The sequence below is a fragment of the Rissa tridactyla genome, chromosome Z (assembly GCF_028500815.1).
Source record: "Rissa tridactyla isolate bRisTri1 chromosome Z, bRisTri1.patW.cur.20221130, whole genome shotgun sequence".
In the NCBI taxonomy this organism is placed as follows: domain Eukaryota; kingdom Metazoa; phylum Chordata; class Aves; order Charadriiformes; family Laridae; genus Rissa; species Rissa tridactyla.
In genome coordinates, this window is record NC_071497.1 from 73,433,088 (window position 1) to 73,458,094 (window position 25,007).

The window sequence follows — 25,007 nt, forward strand, 5'->3', positions numbered from 1 at the left end:
GTGGTTCAAGTCCTCTGAGGACCAGGGCCTGCGAATGTGAGGCTTCAGCTGGTGCTTCTTCCTGACTTTTTAAATGCAAGAATTTTGTAAATGTGAAAAGTACTAATACAGATGGTGCTTTGGAATATGTAACTTACAACAGATTTCAAATTGTATCTAGAATGACCTGTAAGAGACTTTGTAATAGAAACTGGCATTGAAGAAAAGGTAGGCAGTTAAATTAAATCCTCAATTCTACAAACAATATAAAACATATAAATACATTTAGCCTTTAGATAGCAGCTAAGTCCTATACAAAAACACCCGGAAAACAAAACCATCAGCAGATACAGAAGAATTGACTATCAGATGACAGATGACTATCTGAATTTCACACCATTATTAGAGTCTTGACAAGAACTGCAAGACAGTTTCCCACTTCTTAGCACATTTTATTGTGAAATACAGGAGTCTATCCAAAATACAGGAGCTGCTTCAAGCAGTGTGATTAATGACAAGGATTCGGTGGCATTCATCTCACAGTTTTGAAGAGACTGAAGATCAAAGAATAAACTGAAAAATGCAACAATCTCTCAAGGGATGCATAGTGGTCAAAACTGCATAGATCTTTCAAAACGCACTGAAAGACCTTGTGATTTTTATACCACCAAGTCCTACTTTCAGTATCTGAAAAAGTAACTTAAATGCCCATTAAAATATAGAACTACTAAACATGCAATTATGATACTCAGAAACCAAACTCAAAACTCATGAAGATTCCAAGTTATGGTATTTTAACTGCAAGAATTATGTAATCATGAGAAGTATGACAACAGATGTTTTATATGAAAATATAAATAATATACAACTGATTTTTCTAGAACAACTTTGTAACAGAAACTGATGACCAAGCAGAGGGAAGCAAATAAATTTAAAGCTGATTAAGGCATAAAAAAAACCTGAGGAGGAGTAAATGATCAGAGCTTAACATAGACACTTATCAGGAACTCAGCAATACTTTCAAAGGCATTATCAAAATCCGCCACACGTCGTTTCTTCATCTTGCTTTAGCCACATCATTCAGTATTACATGTCTTTCCAAAACTAGAAAGCTAGCAGAATGAGCACTAGAGATCAATACAAAAGAACAATAAAAATAAAAATTAGAAGGACTCTAAGTTACTTCTATAAACTAATGATCAGGGGGTTAAAAAGAGGGAGAAACAGCATATCCTTCATTGCTAAAATCTGACAGTTTCCCTCTTTCACCGCCCACTGCTGAAGAGTGCAGAACTTCCTAGTCTGTATTTAACTCGTACAAACGAATACGAACTAGGGAAGAGAGATCCATCACTACAAAGTGTTCAAAAAAAGAAAAAGAGCAGGCAGCCAGAAAGTAATCACTTTTCCTCTGATTACTGCTTCAGTCTACATTTAAGCTTTTATCTATAAAAAAAGGCACAATTCCCTACTTCAACATCTTCTGTTACGAGCACAGTTTTATATAATATGTATCAATTCACTGACAGAAATTACCGGTCAGCAAAAGCTGCACCTTTACAAGGACCACCAAAAAAACATCACAAACATGTAAATTCATAACAAATGTGTCCGCAAAAGTTTTTAGTATGTAGTCCATCTTAGGAAACTATATGATGCATTAATATTGTCTCCTAACCTGAAATACTACTTTCTGTTGCGAAATCTAATTTTACAAAGGAAAGAAGAAGGCCAAAATAAATAAAGTTATAATCATGAGGAGAAATTTAGTATATACAGAGAGGGTGTCTGTAGACAAGCCTTTGCAGAGGTAACCACTTAGGTAAAAAGTGAAATGCAGTGGGAAATTGCAATATGCTTATTCCATAACAACTAAGATGATCAATTAAGTGAGTTAAAAGCTAATAGTGCTGCTTTAATTCATTATTAATCCAGAAAACACATTACTGAAGTAGAGGAGCTAAGAATCAAAAGGTCATATAGGTGCATTTAACTCTGCAATTTTTTAGTGGTCTTTCACATACTTTAATTTTAAGAATTATCAGATCATAAATTCATGATTAAATGACTGTTAGGGTACAGTCATGTACTACAACAGATTTTTAGAACTTGAAGGATAAATGCACACTGAAATATTCCGCCCCCAAAACAGAAACTTACACCCACCCACCTACCCTGAAAATTAGTAATGAAAGTCTCTCCTAAACAATCAGCTACAACAGGAACAGTTTTTGCTTTCAGCTGACCAAGAGCACATACATGAATTACACGATGTCAATATGGACTTACTGTCCACAGAACAGTTTTGGTGTAGCTACTGGAACTACTAAACACCAAATACAGGACCTTCCATAGCTGTCTAGCACAATTCAGCAGCAGCAAAAAAAAAAAAAAAAAAACCAACAAAAAAACCCCAACAAAACAAAACCAACCCTACAAGAATATCCTGCCATCTATCATCTCTCTATCCACTGTTTTATACCTGCATTCCCAAATGTTTAATATCTTGCTCTACTAATCATTCTCTGTTTTGCAGCTGAAATGGCTAAGTTTGACAGAGAGTGAGGAATTTTTCCTGGAAAAGTTAATATAATAGGAGGAGGAAGTGGTAGGGAGAAATGTGCAGGAACTTCAGAAACGAACACAGTTCAGTAGAGATGGAGAAACATATGACATGGAGATGCAGAAGCAGGATCAGCAGGACCATCAGATTTTTGCTTTTGAGAATGTACCACTGTTCCAGAAGATCTCAGCTGTTTCACCTTTTGAAACTGAGCACTTGGTATGTCTTTACCTGTAGCATTCTTGTTGCCTTCTTCTGAACAGGTAAGTTAACATTGCCATCAATGGCATGATATATATGACACAATCTGATACATAAATAAGATAAATCACATCAGTAAGAGATGAACGAGTAAAAAAGGGTAAAGGTCAGTCATTCTGTAATTCATAAGGCTACACATCTCTCCTTTCTTACACTAACTCTTAATGGAAAAAATATTCCACTCTGTTATATGACTAATTTTTACACTTTTCCACAACATCCTCAATAGATAGCAGGATACATCTGCAGTGGAGAAAATACAGCATAGCCACCACATAAAAAACAGTTCTTAGCTCAATTAATAATGCATATTACCAGCCTTATAGTCAAGAGTTTAGCAAGAGAAAGAACATAGATCGATTTGTTTCCTTTTAATTTTTTGTTGAAATGACAGAAAGGCATTATGATGTCTCCTGCTTAACACTACAACATGCAAAACAATCCTGCAGTTTCTTTAAAGTATACAGTATTTTAAAAATGCAAACTTTGTATGGCTGTGCTTTCTAGGAAGCCTCAAGGTACTTTAAAACTGTTTTAAAAGCAGCAATTCTTGCTAATTCACCATCCATGTTTCACAAGTTGTCTCCAAGAAGCATAAAAGCATGAACATACACTGCATACCTCCAAGCAATTAAAACAATTTCTTTATCTTTCAAGTACCTTGCTTTAAAAGTGTTTATTAATAAAAGTCTTCCCTTTTCACCACCAAAATAAGGTAGGTTTTTGTTGGGGTTTGGGGGTGTGGTTTTTTGGGTTGGCTGGTTGGGTGGTGTGTTGTTTTTTTTTTTTTGAAATAAGCTCTCTCTGATGTCTTCCTCCCAAGTCAGTGATTCATGTGCTATGCTTTTTTTCATTTAACACTTCACACTTAAGTATCACTTGTTTGAGAAATTTACTACTCACTTTGCAAGAAAAATGTCATCATCGTACAACCAGAAATTCTGTGTACCCAGTCCCACTGAAATTATCATATGGTACATGTATTGCACAAGGTGTTATTTCACACAGGAAAGCAAGAAGAAGGAAGAAAAGGACAGGAAGGACAGACTCAGACTCCTTCAGTAACAGAATCTACTCCTGTCTTCTAAGTTGCTAATGAACTCCTACCACTGATACCCCTTCAACCCCGGAGAGAAGGAAAAAAAAAGAAAGAAAAAAAAAAAAAGATAATACTGTCTGCATGGTGATGCTGCCAGAATGAATTATGAGGCAAACTGAAATGGTACATGGAGTGAGGTTTACGTGGCTCCTTCCAAGTTAGACATCCGTTGTATCATCACAGCTATTGCAGGAGTCAGATTTGATGGCCTGGCTGGCCCCCCACCAATCCCATGTCACACTAATTTCTTGGACACCTTACGAAGAGTGAAAGATACTTTTCCTTGACTATCAAACCAAAATACACTGTCATTACACAACTGAACATTTTAAAGGTAACTTTAAGAATGTCTCTCTGTCCTCCGCCTCTGCTTAGGCATCGTAAATTTCAAGCATGAAATTTACTTCTCTACTGCATAATAAGGATTTTCCAAACATCCACAAGGGATAGGGAAAGGATTGTGAATGATGACAGCAGTCTGGCAGAACTATGTAATGCTAAAGGCTATGAGGAACACTGCTGTACCAGGGATTAGGGTATGTCTGGAAAAGCACAGGATGCTGTGGGGCTGTGGTGCGCTCTACAGGACAGCAGTAATAAATTCAGCATTTCTATATGGGATGCTAAAAATGCATTAAAATCACAATCACACATCCCCCTTAAAAATAAAAGATTTTCAACCTCTCATTTAAATTGACTAAATTATAAAACCAAACAAATATAGCTGGAATAAATTAAATCACTAACATGTATTTGCAGGTGTCAATGTTGACAGTTTTAGACATTCTGTCCTTTCCAGCACAGGATTATTTTTGATGGAGAGGTGAAAGGCTTTACCCATACAATAATATTCTAGAGCAGCATTTAAACTGGAATACAGTTTAACAGATTCAGTCTGTTAACATTTAACAGAAAACAGAGACAGATACAATGGGCTGTGTACTGCATACTGACTGTTGGAGAATACAAGCTTATACCACTACCTTGATGTTTTATTTACACATATTTTCCACAACTGAGAGGGTTTAACTTTTCAGTAAGAGAAATTAAAAATAAAATGAAGAAAAGACTCAGCTCCGTCCTAGTGACCTGAAAGTGCTGACTCTTCACACTAAGTAGTTCACCCAGTATCACCTGCATAGCAGTTTACATGCCTAACCTCCAACCAAGGGGTTACGCATCGCATTTAAACAGCAAAAGAAGTTTGCTTCTTCTGTGGATTTAAGAAAAAAAAAACTAAAATAAAGTAAAAATCTAAACTCTTAGAATACAGAACATTTTAAACAGCCAAAACAAATCCACGGCACAAAAAGAGGGCGAACAGCACCTGGAATAAAGGACTTCACTGCAGCTAAATAACTGTTTCTTCAGAAATGCTTGAAAGACACAGTTTCAAATACTGTAAGGTGAGCTGATGCCTTCCAAACCAGCATCTAATGAAAAGCCTCAAATTGCCTCATCTTCACTGCCAAACAAGATGGGTTTGGGGGCTTCCAGCACTGATTTCAGAAATGGGAAAGGGTACAAGGAGGTAGTGATGGAAGACTTGCATACACTATGGATGCACATTTTCATTTTAATTAATTTTTATTTAGCTTCAGAAGTTAATAGGAAGGAAGCAGCACGATTTCGGTGTTCTTCTCTCAAAGGTATTGAAACCCTTTGTTAGATAAAACTGCTTGAGAATAAATTCTAAGTGTAGGACACAACAAAACACACATTACCTAAACTATATTCAACTGAAGATTTTTCTGGCCGACAGGTACAGAGGAAAAACAAGGAGCTCCTTTCCAGAAGCCCCTGCCATGTCACCACAAACACACTTGCATAGGTCCATATAAGCCTATGAAAAATGTCTCTACTCATGTACAGTATAATGCCCTCCAGCAGCTATCTGTCCTTCCTTGTGCCTGTACTGGACATCACAACTCTTCAAAACATCAGCATGAGACTGAGTGAGGATATTCACATGCACCTTCTACAATGCTGATTCAAAAAGCTTGCCGACTCCAAATGAATTTTTAAAGTAAGAATTCAGGGAAAAGACAGGCAAAAATTTTGCCGTATGTATTATGCAGGAAATAAATTGTTCTTGTAAATAGAGTCTAAGATGTCTTCAAATGCACATGGCAAGTTCTCACAATTTCCTTTTTTGTTAAAGAATAACATCACAATTACTGGCCATAATCCAGAGGCACCCAAGCTCAGTATGCTTCCTTTCCTCTACACTGGGAAGCAACAATGCAAACTTCATCAAGACAGTGAAGCCACATATAAAAAGAACAGCAAGCAGAAAACTCTCTACAAAGGCTTGCCGTAAAGAAGAGAGGGGGAGGAATATGTAAAGCAAAAAAGAAATCAAATCCACTACTTTCAATTTTAACATCCCTACTTACTCCATCTAAAACAGGGGCTTTGGCTTAAACAGAGGAGATATTTGGTTGGTGAACTACTTCAGTTTCTTAATTGTTTAACAAAATCTAATCAATAATTTGAAAGGAAAGAGGTAACAGTAACCTTTAACAGATTATTTAGGGAAAAAAAAACAAATGCAAAACTCAGAAATACACTAGAATATTTTCCCACAATAAACTGTAATTTGATGAAAACACTGATCACCAATACTTTAGAAACTAAAATTGCTCACTTAAACAGATTATTGGTTATACTGGCAAATAACAAAACCAAACAACAAAACCATTGTAGAAAAAGGCAGACCTCTGCAACATGCATGAGATTCTCAGGCTTTAATACACCAAACCAAACAAAACCAGAACACACTGTGAAACAAATGCAAAATTCTAATACCAGAAACACTGGTGAAAATAATGAATCTCATTGAAGTGTTTGACTAATGATATTGACTCAGTCATAATAACACGCCTTTCAAAAAGAAGGCGCTCTCAGAACTTATTTAATTTCACAAATTACAATACAAAATTATTTTGTGTCATGCTTCATGTCAGCTTTTATATAATGTACATACAATTTCTAATTGCAGATAAGTGAAACTTCTACAGTAATTCTGATTGGACATACAAGGCACTTAAACGTTTCAGAGTAATATTACTATCCTTCTGAACACTGAAACAGAACTAGTAACAATGATGAACAGCAAGGATCTCCGTGTAAGATTTCTTCTGAGACACTGAACCCTTTATCATAGCTTTTCTGTATAACTAAAATCTTGTCTTTGAAAATCTCTATGAAATGGACGATAGATCCTTCCATTTTTTGTTATCTACTTGAGTTCAATTTCCCACCAAAGCACCAATCGATTCAGTATCTCATCTGATAAAGAATGTCTTATAAGAGAGAAATTAAGTGTCTCCTCAGTTTGGATGCCGATTGACTTATAGTAAGCTTCATTCTGCATCTTTCAAGTATCAATTATCTACAGACTAACAAAACATTAAATTCTTCCATCTTCTGAAGACTTCTGAAGACATAATCCCCAGGAATCTTGTTTTAATAAACACCCATCCTAAAAATCACAGTATTGGCTCCTTCTCTGGGTACGGGTAAAGCCATCAGGTATAGTTTAAATGGGTAAATTCAGATAACAACTTATGATAGCTTTGAAAAAAAAAAAAGTAAGAAAAGTCTGTATGTATTAAGTAGTCAAGATAAAAACTATGCATGATCCTCTGACACTTATTTTACACACCTCCTGCTCAGTTCAGTTGGGAGTTCTACCTCAGAAAGCTAAACAAATACTTTCCCCCCTTGCAAAACTGAAGCATATGATAATTCATTGTATAATTTTGTTATGTTTTCTGTTTGGTTGGTTTTGGTTTTTTTTTTTTAATCTAACTACTCAGTAATCCAAGATTCATTTTTAAATGTTAGCTACAGAGTTTCTGGATGCAAAGAACTACACTGTCAACTACAGAACTCCAGTATCTGTACTACGTGTACAGATGCTGAGATACATTACCATGTCCTTTTAGCTGCAGACACAACCAAGTATTTCACGAATTATTCTGTATTTTTGACACTGTTCAGCAATACTCTGCACAATTTATAAGAAACTACAGAACCGACAATTAACCAGCACTGACAATTCTATGTTTTTCCTTTTTATTAGATTACCGAGGACTAAACAAAAAGCAGTCAAACTTTTAGACCCTTGTTGTGGTTTGAGGTAAAACAGAACCAACTTTCTGTTCAGTAATTTACTTCTTAGCTAGAACTCTTCTAACTCTCTGAAATTAACAGCATGTTGTGTCAAAAACGATTCGTTCTCAGAGTGATATGACCACTGTTTACAGTTTGTGCCAAGGAATAGTAAGCAGAGAGGCTCTTGCTTATACTTATTGCTATAACAACCAAGGTCAGCTAATTTTGTTATTTGCCCCGTTAGAGGGTCAAAACCAGAAAAGTGTAGAGGGGTCCCACCTGCAGGGAAGAGCGGACAGGACAATGGACCCAAAACTGACCAACAGGGGTATTCCATCCCATCTGCCCCATGCTCAGTATAAAAGCTGAGGGATCAAAGGTTCAGGTCTCTCTTTCTTTAATGGACGACATCCAAGGACCCTGTCTGTTCATCTGCCTTTGACCCCGATCCGTGTGTCCCTGACTCCAGCTGTGGAATCCAGTTCCCGCCCGTCGCTGAGTTCAGTCTGGGACTTCCCCAGTGCCTGCCGGTGACGTCATCCTGGGAGCTTAATACGGTTTTGTGTATACTATATCTATTTCATTATTTTCCTTTTTATCTTATTATTAATATTTCATTAAAGTAGTTTAGTTTCCTCTAAACTCGTAAATCCCTTTATCTCTCCTCCTCCTCTCCATATATGAGAGGTGGGGGGAGAGCATCTGTGGCTAGCCATTAGCCAATTTGGCCAAAACCACGACAATCCTCTAATATCAGTTTTCTCATTTGTCCCTCTTAGTTCCTGCAGTTTTGCAGCAACTTCTTAAAGGTCTGACCTTCATCTCAAACTGCGTGGACTGAATTTTGTTTCCAGGTAGAATCTCCCTCATGAAATAAATCAGTCAATCATTACTTTGAGAATGTTCAGTTTAGTTTGCACACACTTTTTCCTTTTTAAAACATTTTAGTAACTTTAAATGAACTTCAAGTAAACCAGTAACATAACATTTAAAAACAGTAATTCAAATAAACTAGATGTAGTCTTCTCAACATCTAAACTAACACATACTACATGCAAAAGGTATACCTTTCATGGATGATGAATCTATGTTTCTCACTGTGATCATTTTAAAAATAAAACTTTGAGTTTGCTTGCTATTTGAAGACCATAATGCATAGGGCTACATATTTTACACATCATGAAGTTTACCCTAATGCAAACACACAGAGTTCTAGCTGCCTGATAACAAATCAGGGGAGAACTAATTCCAGCTTATACCACATTCAGCCAAGACAGTCTTCACAAAGCCTGCAATAACAACCTTTCTTAAAATTTAAGACTTGCACTCCTCTTCCAGATACAGCTGATACTGGCAGGAAAGGTTCAGAATTTGGTACAATTGTGTTTCTTTCTGTAAGAAATCAAGCTAAGGAATTGCACAGCACTCACAATCTTAAGAAACATTTATCAATAGATAGGGAAATACTACAGAAAGTGACATATGATAGCCAGCAAGCTGAACATACCAGCAATTTAACTCAGAGTTAGAGGTGACTTATCAAATCCCTGATTCAAAAGAACAAGGCTCATGATGAAATGCTGTTGCAACTTACCAAGTCATGAAATGATGGTGGTATAACCAACAGCAACCTAGAATATTAAAGTAATATAATCCAAGTCTCATTCAACCTGTATTCATTTGTAGATTCACTTCACTGATAAAACTGAATCTGCTTGTATGAACTTCTAAATTTTGCAAACCTAGAAATTTTGTATAGTTTCACATTAATTTTATGAACTTCAAGAACTTTAAATATATCTTTCTGTAACTGCCAAACTTAAAAGTTTTTCTTCCAAAGAAGTTTCAAATAATTTGCAACTAATCAAATGACTTTTGGGGAAAAAAGCACAATAGAATCAGTTGGTACTCTAAAAGTTTTCATGCTTTGTCTACTGCCAGGTACAGAAATTGTGTACTGCTGACTACAAGCGGTTCAGACAAAATGAGTAATACTATCTGAAACTTTAATATTAACACCAAGCAAAGAATAATGACACAGCCAAGTATCATGATGCCATTCACTCTATTCACTAAGTTATTGGGATAGGGGAAGTGGAGAAGTGTCTTCAACTCCTCAGCTGCAGAGCTCTCACCTTACTGGGAAAAGAAGGGAAGACACATCACCAAGTCCTTTGCCTTTGTTATAGGGCATAGAACCATAGAACAGTTTGGGCTAGAAGAGACCTTTAAAGGTCATCTAGTCCAGCCCCAAGATATACAGGAAACAAAACACAAAACTCCTCAACCTCCTCCACACACATTTCTAAAACCTACCAAACATGGTCATTCACAAAAGCATTCACAAACAAATGTCCCCTCTGAAAAGTCATGAAGACAGACTAAAACTACTTTGGACTAGAAATTAAAGTGTCAAGCTTTTTCCTTTGAAACAAAGAAATGCACCTTAGCAACAGGAACAGTTTTGGTAAAAAGAATAAGTAACACAAAATGCATTTAGAAAGCAAGCCTTCCAAAACAGGGTCTTAACTATGTTTTTGTGAATGACACAACACAATGCCATTCTCGTATCTTGAACAAATAGCTCCTATAGCAGTATGACTACAAATCAACACCACCATTTATTGTATTCCTTTTAAAGAAAAAGGAACATGCAAAGCATGTAGGTTTGTTTTTTCAAGTGTCCACCTGCAAACACAGCATCAAATCAGGTTCTTCATTTCAAATGCACTACTTCTTTAGGTTCTGCTTTATACTTGAACAAATACTTCAACTAAAACAGTTCAACACTATATAAATGTATGTTTCATTTCTGCCTTAAAATACTCGGAAACCTTAATCCTGTTAGTACCAATGGATTCACATATGAATAGTAAACCCCAGCTACGCAAAGTTAGGGGGACAAATTCATCTCACCGTCTAGTAGTAGCAACGACTCTATACTCCCAACAGAAGGGGAAAAAAAAAAGACACCACCCCAGAAACTTTATCTATCTATGCAAAAATGTAACATTCAGAATACACTTTAGAAAGCCACCTGAATAAATTAGATACAAAGCTCCTTCTCCAAGAGGGTTACAGTCGAGAACTACCAGGAGCTGAAGGTGTAACAGGAATTCCATGACATTGAATATGGCTAAATATAGTAGTCCTGTAATGTAATTTTTGGCATCTTGTAACTTTTGTTATTTAGAGATTTTTATCTTTTCACATTAAACACATCAGAAATTATTAAACCATTTATCACACTGTTTGCCTAAGAAATACACATTTCCCTGACCATGTAGTCCAGATTCTTATTTCTTATATCACATAATATATTTCAAGCATTTAGTAATTTCATCAACTTTTCTTCCTTAACTAGTTAAACATTTTGCCTTCATCATTCTTATTAGAAGGTAATTCCAGCATCTCATTCTTTCGCACTTTAGAGCTTTATATCTATTTCCAGAACTGAATTATTCTGAGTCAGCTTATATTCCCTTTTTCATGCATCTTCTTTGCCTGTAGTTCCTCTCTGTTCCAGATGGGGACCCTTCCAGAAAATTTAGAGAGGTCCTAAAGATGGAGCTGTAGAACACAAGCAGTTTACAGATTTGACAAATTTACCAGCAGGAGCATCACTTCCAAAAAAAGCACAGTCACAAGCTCAGAAGTGGAACAAGGGCAAAGAAAAGCTTGGGAATTGTTGCACGAATAGGTGAAATATGAAGAGTATCACTCAGTAAACACTCAGCTAGTCGGATATGAGCCAGCTGTACCTCAGAAGCCATGTAAACAAATTAGTTCAGACTGCTGCACTGTAAGTTATGCTGAGAGTCTCCTCTTACAAAATAAATTTTCACATAAAATAAATTTTCCCAATCTTCTTACTGACCTCTACATTTGATACCATCTGATTATTTTTTTCCTGAGCACAAAGGAACCAGGCACCAATGCAATCTCAGTGCATATATTCTGATACTTTAATATCTCTACACAGACATACCTCTCCTGGTAGATTCAAAAACTGCATATGCTTTTTAATAGTCTCATTTTACTGATGACTGACTAGGTATTTTGTAATAATACTAACATACACAGATCTTTTGCTTCCTGTGTCATACCCAGCTGAAAAGGTGTCTGCATACAGCAGAAATTCTAGTAATGAATCTCTAAATGTATGAACTTTTGGCACTTAAATTTCATCCTACTTCTATATCTGCAGCTCTCAGGGTCATCAAATTTTTCCTGACAGGTATTCCCACCCTCCCTTGTAGTAACAACAGCTAGCAACTTTAAACCCACAAGTGATACAATTAAATTTTTTTTTTATTCATGGCTTTTTAACAAATCTGCTATTTTAAGGAGACTGTACATCCACCTTCAGAACTTGTATTTACTATTAACAATCTTTTAATATTTAACATTGCTTTACAATAAAAGTACCAAATTACATTCTTTAAATATCATTACTGTGTAAGAACACTGAATTAAAGTATACAACAGCCTCTATCTACAGAAAATGTCCATCCATAGGAACAGGAGACAAAGACTAAAAATATTAGGAAAAAACTGAACTTGTAACTATGATTGTTTTGAGTAACACCCTGTGGGAAACACCTCTACGCAAAATAGTACAACTAGTCATACTCTTTCTTTCTTCATTTAAACATAGAATTTCAAAAACTGGATATGCAGATACGGCAAATTAGATCCAGACATTTGAAAATACATTTTAAAAGGTACCTTTTAGATAAACATCTTAATCTAACCGAATTATTTAATTTCATCAAATCCATGAGAGGTAGCATGTAACTCAGACAGGAGAATAACTTCCAAGTATTTTGCTTAAATGAAACTTCATGTTCATGGTTGGATTATATTGAATACGTCATCCAAGTAAGATTTAACTGGTCCGGTATTTTAACAATGCTTTCCCTCAATAACTCCTGTTGCTACAAGTATAGATAATGATTCTAAACAAAGAAGCTGCCACAAAATCATAGATCTATTTAGGTTTAGGAGGACTTCTGGACCAACCCTCTGCTCAAACTAGGAGCAACTTCAAAGTTACATCAGGTTACTAAGGGCCTTCCCAGTCAAGTTCTGAATATTTCCAAGGATCGACTTTTCCCCCGTTAAATCCAAACAGAATTTTCCTTATTGCAACAGCAGCTGTTGCTTCTTTTGTTGTGCACCTCAGAGGAGCTTGCCTTCTCTTCTGTATAAATGCTCATTAGCTAGTTAAGGCAGCATTTTAATCCCTCTTAGCTTTCTCTTCACCAGGGTAAGCAAACCCATTTACTTCAGATTCTGCTTCTACACTTCATGCTCCAGCCCCCTCAGTGGCCCTCTGTCACACCCACTCCAGTTTGTCAGTATCTTTTTTTTAAACTGATCATGTTGTTTATATTCTCATTTCAGACTGGTCATGGCCCACAGCATAACTTGTTCTTACAACAGTCTTCAAGGCATTTTGAGTCCACTTTTTGTCTTGTTATGTTCAAACAGCTTACATCTGTACCCCACAACGTTACAGCTGCAAGACTTTGCACAGTTTTTCCCACTTGATGTTACGTATCACTTACGCACCTTGTCTCACATACACTTCATTCTACCTCCACCACACTGTCAATAATGCCAGCTCCTTCTACCATTTGCCCCTTTCCTAGATTTACCACAAGTCCTTTGCATTCTCCACCCTGAAATCTCTTCTGAACAATATTCTCCTTGAAAAGCACAGAACACTTGCTGATTGTCATACACAAGGTACAACTTGTATACCCTATTTATATATATTTGTAAATATTAACGGTATTTACCTACTTTATGTACCCATAAATTATCCCATCTTTCCTGAGACTGAAAGCTTATGCAACTTTTAGTATAGAAGGCAGTCACACAGCTGAAGTCATAAGCTACTCTTTCACCACTTTTGAAAACTGCTTATTTCAGGAATGGATTTTATTATTTTCCTGATGAATTGCTGTATGAGTTTTAACTTATTTTAGTACAAGAACTGTGGACATCGAGATTTCCTCTATCCATATACTATCAATATTCTGGCTTAGGGCTCTTCTCAGGCTATGGTCCATCAGCGGAACTATGGTAACTGCAGGTGATACCCTGCAGCTTTGCAACTGCTGTACAGTAAAAGTGCAAATATGCCTCTGTTAATATACAAAAACATTATGCTATCATATTTTTACAATGAAAGTTTAGCCCTAGAAAACCTATGCTTTATATAACAGGAAGCTTTCTGATTCATTTACTTTTGCATTAGTGTGCTACTTTTATCAAAATACGTGTTTCATATTGTAAGTTTGGATTAAAGACACGGAAGCAGGAGTCTGAATCACCCCACTGTTATTCATATATTTTTAATTTGGACCATTCACAACATAAATTAAACAGCTTGCTGTATTGTGTACATAAACAGAAAAACTGGAGCAAGAAGCAGCATCATCAGTTGACAAAAGTTAGTCCCACGACTTTTTCTAAATGAATGCAACAGGAAACAGGAATACTAATTAATATACAAAGCAATAAAAGCAGGACAACCTGAGAATGAAAGATGCTCTGACTGTAGTTTAGTGAAAGTCACTAGTAGCACTAAAGATGCTGACATAAAGCACAGGATAAAGTTCCATGTAACAGCTGAACTGTTTCAGTAGCTTACTGTCACTGAAAGCTACTGCTCTCACAGCACTGTCTCTGATTCATTATTCATTTCAATGAGAAAGGACAATATAGTACACAAATAGGAGGCTAAGAATGAGATGACCTAATCTTATTCTGAAAGGGAGTACTGAAGAAGAAATCTATATTTTTAATTTCTAATGCAATTAAGAACTAGACTGAGAAACAGCAGAAAGGCACTAATCGTTTATCTCCCTCTGCCTCCTTCTGTGTATTTTCAACTGCTAAAGCAAAATCAAATATGCCTCCTTTCCTACTACTCTTGCTACCAGCAACTCTTCAAAAATACTGTTTCACAAAAAATCTTTTCTCAAATTCACTTATTCTATGTCTTACTGCTTTCCTTCTCTATCAGTTCCATTCATTAGCCAGGTTTCTTTCCACACTTGCCACTGCTTCACACAAAGATCAAGAGAAACTATTACGACAGAAACACCAAGAAAAACTAGGATTAATTCTGCTCCCTTTCCTCCCTCAGGAGAGAAGACCAACACTGTAGTGTACTCAATATAAGTATTAGTAGAAACAGTGGTGAGAAAGTGATGTAATCTTTGAGAGCACAGATGTGCTGAATTTTCCTATCCAGTCTGCCATTATTTCCAAATTCTTAAATATTATATGGCAATAATTTAAACCTGAGATGTGTACCTGACATATTTTGTGGGCAAAAAGCTACAAAGAAAAAAAAATCCACAACAAACCAAAACAAAAACCAAACCAGAGAAAGGTCATGGGAACTTGATCATCAATGATAAAAATGACTCACTAATGAAAGGCTTCTCATCTCCAAGCACTACAGAGACCATGTGGTGATTTAAAGCACATAATATTTTGTTCACCTGTTGCTACCATGTTATCAAAAGTTGGTCTATATGGGAAATTGGTCACTTCAAACACTCATATCCCATTGTTCAGTCCACTGCCAAACACCCTACTTGGTCCCACGCACCTGACAAAAGCCTCCAGCTATTCTAGTACAAACCTAGCGTTTTCTATATCTCTGTCAGGATAATTATATAATGATAAGCATCGGTGTGTCAAAAATCATTTGCAAAAACAATGTAAAATAAGCTGGATTTAAAATAAGACCATATATTTTATCCACATCAAAATAAAGCCATATAATCACAGTAACATGCACTATTCAAGTAGACTTAGGTCACTGAAGATTTTTTATCATGCTGTTCTGCAGAATCCCCGAAACTTTACCTTACACTGCAGCACAGCAGCTATGGCCATTTTCACTGATACTACTGTAGAGAAAAACACCTAAGACTTAAGCAAGTTACTACTACTGCAGACTGGGAAGTGAGCAAAATTACCACAACTTCTGTATTTATACTCTACCAAAATTACTCCTGGTGATCTCTGCAGAAGCAAACGAATTCAAACTCCACCTGATATTTCACTTGTGAACAAACCCCCAGCAAGGAAATTTGGTCTACTGAATAGGCTCACTGAAAACAACTCACAGCTGAGGTCTGAAACATCTGTACAATATGCCGACAGTTCACCCATTATGTAACATTGTGTAGACGACACTCATGAATACATAGCATACTTCGAATTTAATCCTCACTGTCCCCTGAAAATGGCTCATTTTGTACAGACTCCTATTTCAGATATTAAGGGCAAGTTCTTCTCTAACTTGAATTCTATTCAGTGGACAGCCCAATTTCCAACTTAAAATTATGCATCCATGCCTTCAAAGCAGTAACAGCTTCCGGGTGAAACTTCAGAAATATTTTGGCAACATATCCAACACTGTCAGGTAATCCTCTTCAAAAAGCTTAATGACCCAAGATGATTTATGATTCACAAATAACAGCACTAGTAAATACTAGAAAAGAAGTAGAACTTTTATGAAGAGGCAAGTAAAGCCTGGGCTTGAGTAGCAATACTTGTCAGAAATATAATTTATGAGTCCTGCAAACTGTCAGACTGACACTGGCCTGTTAAGGAGCAGGAAGTTGTCTGAGTTCTAGAAGGTGGAAAGCAAAGATGCATGATCAATATAAGATGTGGTGGACAGGGAGAGGCACTTGTCCATTAAATGGCAGACAGTTATTTCCAGCCTTTAGCAAAAAAGTCTTATGCTTGAATTCTGCAAACAAGGAATAAGGCTTGCACAAACAACATCATCCTTTTACCTCTCTCTCCTTTCCATCTTTTTGGAAATTAACATCACAAAACTAAACATACGGTCAAATTTACTGAGAACAAGCACTTTCAAAGTCCATAACTTCTGATATGGTTTGGTTTTGTGGCTTTCCTTCCCCTTGATGACAATGGGATAATTTTGAACATAACGTGCAATCTGAAGGTTGTAATATCAAAATATGAAAAAATTTTGGAGTTGGAGGTCAGGCTGTCCACTGAACAGAGCAGAGAGGAAAGCTAAATTTGCCTCAATTTGATGCAGTTACTACACTTTGTGCTAATGATGGTGTTCATAGTATTTCTGTTGTACTGTTAAGATGACACACCATAGGGAAAAGAGGTGTTCAAAAAAAGGTGACCACCAGTGTACCACTGGTATTTCATCACTCTTGTATGATGGGGGAAGGAAACTTCAGACTTCTGTATGAGATGGAAGCTGCTGAAGTATTAACTGACCTGTAGAAACTTGCGCAGGTCACTGGAAGTTTTGCAATACCTGTGCAACAGAATGGTTTCTGCAGTTCCTTGGTCACATGGAGATCTTTGCAGAAGTAAACTTGAAAAGGGTTTAAAAAACAAGGATTGTAGAAATTGGAGAAGCAAAAAAAAAAAAAAAAAAAAGGCTTGGGAGAACAGTGCTTTAAGAACTGCTTCCAATATTTTGCTGTTACTGAATGCACTTCAAATTTTTAACACGACGACATTTTCAGGTGCAATATTTTTCTCTATTATTTTTCCTTTCCTGAACAATAAGAATCATAGGCCACGTCAGTTTTTATACTATTCACAGTCAGATACAGCTCCACTAGCAACAGAGTTCAATTAAGAACAGATCCCACATTAGGTAATGCCCAACACAAAGGAAAACACCCTTCTTATCCAAAAGCTTTCCTTTTTTTTTTTTTTCTTCAGTTCATTGTTAAACTTATAACACTTGTCCATGGTTTTAAAAGCACTTTCATTGCCTAGGCCAGGTAAGAAAGACTGCCCTCACTTTTACAAAGTTCAGCCTGCATTTTCCAGCACTTGGTGCTTCTGAGAAATTATAAGCAAGCATTTTAATTCAGTCTTTGCCTGTAGAAACTGAGAGAATCTTTGAGACTGTATCACCTCATTCAAGTACCACCAAGCGATTTAGACATCAAAGTATAATTTGTCTAAGGTATAACCTTACATAGGAATTTAGTGAGACCTAAGTAAATGGCAAATACAAAGTTCAATTTAAAATATATGGTTAAGGCAAAGCTTAACCAACAGACTACGAGAACACTTTCTTTAAAAATACCAGTTTGTATGTCAATTCCCAAAAACAGTGTATTGCAATGCTAGCGGGTAACTTAAAAAAAAAATTTGCTATCAGGGTTTCTGCCACAGTGCAACCACGATCTCTCAAGCAGTAGGTGAAAAAAGGCATTTCTTAACAATTTAACATCACTGGTGGACGAGTGGCTCCACATGAGCAGGCAATGCTCGCCAGCAGCCCAGAAAGCCAACTGCATCCTGGGCTCCATCAGAAGAAGCATGGCCAGCAGGTCGAGGGAGGTGATTCTGCCCCTCTACTCTGCTCTGGTGAGACCCCACCTGGAGTACTGCGTCCAGCTCTGGAGTCCTCAGCACAAGAGGGACATGGAGCTGTTGGAACAGGTCCAGAGGAGGGCCATGAAGATGATCAGAGGGCTGGAGCACCTCTCCTATGAAGACAGGCTGAGACAGTTGGGGTTGTTCAGCCTGGAGAAGAGGAGGCTCCGAGGAGACCTTATAGTGGCCTTCCAGTACCTAAAGGGGGCCTACAGAAAGGATGTGGAGGGACTCTTTATCAGGGAGTGTAATGATAGGACAAGGGGTAACAGTTTTATACTGAAAGAGGGGAAATTTAGATTAGGTATTAGTAAGAAATTCTTTACTGTAAGGGTGGTGAGGCACTGGAACAGGCTGCCCAGGGAGGCTGTGGATTCCCCATCCCTGAAATTGTTCAAGGCCAGGCTGGATGAAGCTTTGAGCAACCCGGTCTAGTGGGAGGTGTCCCTGCCCATGGTGGGGCGGTTGGAACTAGATGATCTTTAAGGTTCCTTCTAACCCAAACCATTCTATGATTCTGTGATCTTACCACGTTTTACCCACTTGCTTTTCAAGCTAGGAACTTGAAAAGCTACAGAATTATACTACACAGGTAACTTGAAGTACAGAGAAGAGTAACGTGATTATTGTTAATATTATCGTCTGGTCTTGTACTGCCTATCTCAGTGGTTTCATACTTTCAGTTGGATAGACAAATCCTGATGAGAAAACAAAAAAAAAGTAATTGCCAACACACTGAGAACATGTTCTCCTTAGTTTCAGAAAACAGACTAAAAAGCAACTGACCATACTGAAATAATCAAATATTCTGAAAGGCTATTTTTAGGAATCAGAAGGGACATTTTTTGTTTGGAGTCACAACTGGACTGCCTTTGGTTGGGTTTTTTTCTGCCTAGTACTCGAATTGTTTTTTAAATTACACATTTGTCAGTTCTCTTTGCATTATATATTGACACCCACTCAGACAGGTAACACAGGCAGGATTATTGCTATCAAATCCATCACAAAAATTTCTGGCCAGTAACACTTCCCCAGTAACAGTACCTAAATTAATAACTGTTTTAGTTTAGGCAAATTAAAGCTGTAGTTACAGGCGTGGCTGGACAAGCAATATCAAAACGAGGTTTAAGAGAAGAAACACTGTAAAACTAGAAAATTATTAGAGGATTTCAGATGCCATTAGTGTTTTTCTCAGTTAAACTCTTGCATATGACAATTTATTTGGTAACATGACTGAAAACAAAACCGCATAAACCCCTACATTTTCCACCTCAAACACATACAAGAGAAGGGGGAAATATATAATCCAGAATGCAATCTTCAGTCAATATGTAATGACTGCATACAACAGCACTATCACAGATTTTTAATCTACTTCTTAAAGACTGTCCTTTCACAGATGTAAATTAAACTGCAGTGTTACAGAGCGTTCTTATCACAAAAAGTAAATAAAACTTGATACAGAAGTTTTATTTATCAATTTTGAATAAAAGCATTCTCCTTACTTTTCCAGTTCTAGGGAGTCAGAAGATCATAGCCCTGCGTATCAACTATTTCTCAATGGTTCTGAATAAACTAGTTTAATTGTAATAACTTTCAAAACTCCTGCTCTACCTATAGTGGAGAAAGTATTACTGTATAGGTAAACAAACCAACTAAACAAAGTAACTATTCAATAATTTAGGATAGGGTGCACACTGACTAAGCATGTTCACTCCTAATAAGCTCACACACTCTGAAAAGAGATACTAACTTAATTTCACACTATCCACAAAAGCTTGTATTAATGGTCTTTTTGCTCCCCAAGTACTATACTGTTAAATTTGTATAACTAAACTGCCAATTTCATAGTATAAGAAATTAGAAAATTCAGCTATAAAGTTATACTTCATTGAATACCGTGATTTCCCTAGCTGCGCTTGATATAGTCACTGCGCATACAGTATTTTTTTAAGCTTAAGGAAATTTAGATGTAGCAGTCTTGCAGATGAGAAGCTGTACAGCCATGTGACCACTGTCCTGCCATATGAACCTGGCAAAAAGCACAGTAGATAGGGCTATGGGTGAGAGTCACAAACTGAACTACAGACACCTTAACCCACTTTGTCTTGTATTTTCTAAATTCACATCTGGTAAACAGGGAATTTTTGTTTGCCAAAAGAAATATCAAAAAAATATCCACATAAGCACCACGACAACTGAACCTCCTCCGAAACTCCTAGCTATCTCCTACAACCTCTTAGTAAACCTGCCTATCTAGCAAAATTTAAAATAATCCATGAGAAGAAAGCTGTCTAAGGCTCTCTGAAGTGGACTGTGATAGAATCTAGAACATAACAGGAAAAGCAAGAAGCACATGCAAAATCTGGAAGAGATCTTACAGCTACTATCTTATACAAAAGAGAAATCATTTGATGGCCAGAAGTTTAAGAACATTACTCAGATTACATTACAGCATATAAGACCCTTATAAATAAGGTACAGGGGAGAGACACTAGTAAAAATCCCACTTCCCTCACCATTAATGGCTAGAGAGAGAGGATTTATGCAGATCCTCTCTCCCAGACGGCTGCCCATTAAGCTGAATGAGAATTTTTAAATTAGAATGTTTCTCCGAAAACTGTCATTTGTCGAAGTGGACATAGCTTAGAAAATGCTTCCATTTAAATAGGCTTTACTTTAAAATTAGAGAACTAAGGTGTTTCACCTTGACGCCACTACAATATTTCCAAAATAAAACACTTCAGTTACATTCTAATTGCAGCTCTAGTACACTTTGATTTGATTTTTTCCCACAATATCACTATGTTGTTTTCTAATGTCAAACTAAGTATTTTTACTGCCATAACTTTTCCAGAAATTTGTTCAGAGATGCCATACATTGTTTTTATTTTGCTTTGGAGTAGAGCATTATCGACACCTGTACAACATACCATACAGAGAGAAAGTTCACACTAGTTCACATTTTTGCTAAAAGTAAATACAAGTAAGCAAACAAGACAACATATTCGTACATGCTAACCATAATTCCCCAAAAGCCAAGGAAATAAGAAGTGTATTAAAAAAAAAAAAAAAGAAAAAAGACACAAGCAGCATTATCTGTTCTATTATACCGAAATTTGTAACTTGTTAACATCTTCCAATCAGCCAAAACATTTCTCAGGATCTATTTTAGTAACATACTTTAAAAGTCAGTATTTCTAAGTCATTTATAAATACTTCTAATCAAACACTACAATACTGTAAAACAAATGATGAAATTATGGCAGATCAACAAACATGCCCTTTCAGAAAACCCTCAGAAATCAAATTTTCTCCCACAAACCTACACAACTCACCCAAGCCAAAATACTTTTGTTCATGTTTTGCAAGGTGAGAAAGGGACTAAAGCCTTTCCATCTTGTTCATATCACACACTTGCAAAGCTCTCATTTGCTAAACTGTTATAGTCACAAACCAGAGAAAGACAGCCTCATTCTTACTCCACCCAACCAATCTCTTGTGTCAATGGTCCAAAGTAAAAGAGCACAAGAAAGATACTTATTTCCCCTACCCCCAGAGCATCTTTCATTATGTGGCTTCTTCACTGGCTTACAGGAGTTAGTGATTAATCAGCCAATGTCAAAATTGGGAAAAGTGTGGGAAGGGGGAGAGCTGAACAAGCCTTTGCTAATGAAAATGGATTACACTTTTAAAAAAAGTAGGATGTTTAAACTACCATCAAAGAAATGCAGAAATCTAAGTCTCAGTATAAGAGCAGCTTGTTTTGGTTTAGTTAAGCCTGTTTCCAACTTCAGTTACTGAAGAATTCACGTGGCCTTTCCAGAAAGTATATTCTAATTATGGCACATATATAAGCTCTCACTTAGAAAAGCAAGGAGATGATGAGGTTGACAAATAAAAAACATGGCAAAAAACTGCATAGTAAAAGAAAAAAGTGCTCTTAAAATTATTTCTTCAAAGAAGTGACTGGTAAAATCTCAGAGAGGATAAATGGACCGCTACTACTTCTCTATTCATTAATATATGACAAATATTTTTTCATTATTTATATAAGTAAGTCACACCTTCCAATATAAGAAAGTTGGGCATCAATTAATGACTGAAACAACCAAAAATTGCCTTTTCCCATTTGTGAACTTTATTTCTATGAATTGCAGATATTAATATTTTTATTAAATAAAAATCCACATGCATCCTATAAATAGATCTCTAAATTCTAAACTGATACGCTAAAATAAAAGAGCATGTCTTAGGCCAGAGACACAGTTCCAACAAGTTACTAACTGAACTGCCAAGCTGACTATGTTATGGGCATATAGAGAAGGCCAAGGAACCACTCCACGAAGGTTTGATTAGTCCTCACAGGATCAAGCCAAGACAATCCACACTGAATCCTTTCATCCCTGCCTGTATGCAACCTACATATGTTTTACTTATCTTCTATGTACTTTATTCTCCGGGCACTTCACTCCAAATGATGACCATCTCCTTTTCTTAAGGATCTGTGAAGAGAGGGCTAATTATAGCCCTCAATTTCTCTTTAACACAAAGCTTTCTACTACAGAATTCAAACAGCACTATTGTGAAGGCTGTTGCTAAGGCAAAGGTGAACTGTAGCCCATATGCTACAGATACATGAACCACCACAATTGACCATGCAGATAAATCAAATCAATAAATAAACTGAAGACTAGATTACTCAGTCATGCTTAATTTTTTAATAGAATTTACACAATTGCATGCTGAGCACTTTGTTTTCATAACTTGTTGAACTGCAACCATTTCCAATGAAGTATTCCTTTTTTCCAGCAAGGGGATGGATTTCAAAATGCAGGTAAGTTATATTTGAAATGTCACACAGTTTTACCTATGTTGAAAAAAAACATAAAAACCCCAATCAAATTGGTTTATCATCACTGTATCTTTTAATTACTTAAAACCTAAACATTTTGAAATATCCTAAAATAAGTGTGCTATGTCACCCTATTATGAGAAAAGTATTGTTATAGCTGTTTGCCTACCAAAATTCACTGATGAATGAAAATGAAGTAAACCACAGCATTGCTAGCATTGCTATAAATATCTATTTGTAGGGCAGTACCCTTGAGGGTAAACTAAAGCTAATCTCTGCAGTCTTCCCTGATATGCAGGTGCTAACACCCACCTTTCAGAGAGGTAGCTCGATCTTTCCGGTGTGAAATATTAACATTATTTCACAAGTAAGTCACAGGCTCATTTTAGAGAAGATTCTCAGTTTTCTCCGGCTTTGCTATTGTAGAAGGAATATAATCAATTTGCTTTTTTTCCAAACTGGAAATTACTTTAGCACAAAGGAGACCCAGAGGCCACACATCTTTATGGGAATATTCTGGCAATACAGAAGCATTAAAAATGAGGCATGATACCCTTCTAGTTTTATTCACATACCATTTGAACAGAAACCAGAAGCAGCTGAAATGGATCACGCCTCAGCTACCTTAAACTGGCATCAAGACTGACATACGCTAAAGTAGCAATATGGAGTAGCTGGTTCTCAGTCTTTCATTTTCACATCAGATGCCGAGGCACCTATACATATACAGACACTGTCCTTTGCTAGCTATTCATCCAGGCTGTCAAACTATTGAGTTTCTCTCCTGTTCTCCAGTAGTGTAATCACTAACTCACCACCAAACTCTGTGGTAAAATATACTACTGAGAGGAGAGCAGACAAGTAGCCGTTACAAGGAAAAGATCTGTTCCTGTGGCAACAGGCTGTTTACCTCTGCAAAAAAAAAATAACTTAAACTCTTCACATTAAACTCACAGGACACGATCCAGGGGCACATCTCAACTCATAGTCCTTTTTTCTTTTTAACAGTTACCATAGGAGACCATAAATTAGAGCTTGCAGAACCACAAGTAGCCTTCCCAGGCCACATGTTTGACATTACTGACTGCATGCTTTGGCACACACGATAATATTTATGCCTGAGACAAAAATTTATACTGACAGTAGTATTCTGTATAGTACTAACCTGCTATTTCACATAATCCAATATTCATTTACATTTGTGTTTTCCAGGTTCATATTACAAGGAACTTGAGCTCCCCCCACTGCTAATTATTCCTACTGTTTACTCACAGCATACGTCCTCTTCCAGATCTTCTAAGACACTGACTGTCAAGTAGGTATTTATTTCTGAAAGATTTCAATGCAAATTTTCAAATATGTCTCTGTGCTTTTCAGTGGACAACTACCTGAGTTATTACCCAATGGTACATATAAGCCTTTTACACAGGTGATTATAAAAAAAAAAATCTTTCAAGTTATCTGAAGTTAATTAACATCTACATTAACATAACACTGATGAGTATGTTAGTAAGCTACATGAGTGCTGAATTTATTAAACTATGTTCACAGTTCAGAAAGTTATTGTAAAGAAATCACAACAAGTGGGAGCCTACCACTACATCTTAGCAATTAGCACTCCAGGCCACAACTCACTCCCACCCCCTCCCCCCAAACTACAAACATCTTTAATTTACAAAGATTTATAAAATGCTTAATGATTATGACAAAAC

At 36.6% G+C, this 25,007-nt stretch overlaps 1 protein-coding gene across 7 annotated transcripts in view; it reads right to left on the reverse strand.

Annotated features, from left to right (window-relative positions):
• NIPBL (NIPBL cohesin loading factor) overlaps window positions 1-25,007 on the reverse strand; it is a 157,010-nt gene that overhangs the window by 119,935 nt on the left and 12,068 nt on the right. The window contains exon 1 of one of the 7 annotated variants that reach the window (XM_054185781.1): window positions 17,319-17,422. The exons of the other annotated variants lie outside the window; for them this stretch is intronic. The gene's annotated coding sequence lies outside the window, so the exon portion shown is untranslated. Of the gene's footprint in view, window positions 1-17,318; window positions 17,423-25,007 lie in introns of those variants that run through there. 7 annotated transcript variants of the gene reach the window in all.